The following is a 2,500-nucleotide window of genomic DNA, read 5'->3' on the forward strand; positions in this document are numbered from 1 at the left end:
GCTGAGGCTTGTCAATTTTTATATTAGTATCGTTTTATATCATTACAAAACCACTATGTTATTATTTCAGGGGCTCAGAAAATGTAACAATTGCTTCATGTGGTGTGACCATTTCCAAACCGATTCGCTGTATTCAGGCGAAAGATAAAAATAGAAAAAAAATAAATAATGTCAGGTGTCTTCACAGAAATTATAATAAAAAAAAAATCAGCATCCCACGTAAGATTCATCCACTGACAACAGCTTTCATTGATGACAGACTCGAGACCGAACACGTATTTGAGAACTCGAGAAATACGACAACCTTCCAGAGTCTCTCCCACCGGAGGAGGAGGAGGAGGAGGAGGAGGAGGAGACTCGCTAAAGGAGAATGTTGTTCCGAAGAAGAGTGTCTTAGCACGACCGGGATAAGATTTAGGTTAGGGTGAGTGGAAGGGTGAGTAGAAGGGTGAGTAATGCCAAGAGTGGAAAGGGTGGACAGCCGCCCCACAAGGAAGAAGAAGAAGAAGAAGAAGAAGAAGAAGAAGAAGGCACTGGTTTACTCCCCACTCTCCCCCCCCAAACAACCCACACCCACACAATCGTGCCCCATCACACCCGCCAGGCTGTACAGGCCACAACAACCCAGACTTGAATCTTCCGTGGGAACCGCGTGTTCACATGACCGGGGCAGTATTGCACTTCCTCTCGGCTCCTAAACAAACTGGTAATTATTTGCTACTCACACTGCATACTTCGGCCGTCCGCTCAGTCCTTATTCTCTCATACTTGCTGACCTGGAAGGTTGAATTTCAAGCCTTTCGAGCCAGTGGCCCCTTTGGTGGGCTTGTTCCATATGAAGAGGGCTCGTCTTCTGAGTATTAATAATAATAATAATAATAATAATAATAATAATAATAATAATAATAATAATAATAATAATCCTAAGGAATACCCTTCCAGCGACTAATAATAATAATAATAATAATAATAATAATAATAATAATAATAATAATAATCCTATCTAATTTATGATTTCGGAATACTCTTCCATTGATTGACCTTATGATGGCTCCAGTCAATCGGTCATTCATACCTTTGTAGCGTGTAAATATTGTTTTTTTTTTAATCAATAAATAAAAAAAAACAAAAATAAAAAAACTCTAACCAATCATTCATTCGTTCATACCTTTCTAGGAAGGGCTATATTTCTCGAGGATGCTTTAATCACGCGGTTACAGCAATCAAGTTTCTAATATCATGATCAACATTCAGTGATCGGTTGGTTAATAAACAAAAAAAACAAAAAATTCACATCGATAATTCATACATAACTGGGTTGGTTAATAAACAAAACAAAACAAAATTTACATCGATCATCCATACATAACTGGGTAAAGTGATGTAATTATTGTTAATGTCTGAGTCATATGGTTACAATTATCAGTTCCAATGCCAAAATATACATTCACTGATTGGCCCGTTGCTTAGGAAGAAAAGGGCATTTGACTACTTCACTAAAATAAAAAAGATCACTGTTGTCGGTTGCAAACGCTAACATTAGAAAATTCGATTATAATTTCGTGTATCGATATGCAGTCTCTTTTTTTAGCATTTGCGTTTCATTTCATAACTGAAAATTCCACAGTATTAGCGAAGGTACCTATCCGATATAATAATAATAATAATAATAATAATAATAATAATATAATAATAATAATAATAATAATAATAATAATAACACTACAAAATTCAACTATAATTTCGTCCATCTTCTTGCATAAGCATTTCATTTAATAACTGGAAGTTCTAGAGCATTAACGAAGGTACCTATCCGATATAATAATAATAATAATAATAATAATAATAATAATAATAATAATAATAATAATAATAATGGGTGGTTCGACATTAGATGAATAATAAATCACTGTCCTTTAAGAATGCGTAAATTTAACTTTGGACCTCATCGTAAATTATGAAGGTTTGAGTTATGCATAATCTTTGAAAACCTTGACTTCACAGTTGTCGTGATGTCAATGTCAACAAGCTACTACATCAATCAATCAATACTAACAATTAAGATAAATGCAGCATTAGAAATACTGTAAGATAATTTAAAATTTACGCCATGTCTTCGCATCTTCCCAAATGAAAGTAAAAGGAATATATGAAAAAAAAAGTAAAAAATACAATCGACTTTTCTGTGCAGCGTATAATCAAGGCCACTGAAAATATTAGATCTATCTTTCGGTGGTCTCGGTATAATGCTGTATGAGCCGCGGCCCACGAAACTCTCAGCCAGTCGTGGCGGCCTGTGTTGTTGCGTTGCCAGAAGCACGATCATGGCTAACTTTAACCTTAAGTAAGATAAAAACTACTGAGGCTAGAGGGCTGCAATTTGATATGTTTGATGATTGGAGGGTTGATGATCAACATAACAATTTGCAGCCCTCTAGCCTCAATAGTTTTTAAGATATGAGGGCGGACAGAAAAAGTGCGGACGGACAGGCAAAGCCGG

The sequence above is a fragment of the Macrobrachium rosenbergii genome, chromosome 16 (genome assembly GCF_040412425.1).
Source record: "Macrobrachium rosenbergii isolate ZJJX-2024 chromosome 16, ASM4041242v1, whole genome shotgun sequence".
In the NCBI taxonomy this organism is placed as follows: domain Eukaryota; kingdom Metazoa; phylum Arthropoda; class Malacostraca; order Decapoda; family Palaemonidae; genus Macrobrachium; species Macrobrachium rosenbergii.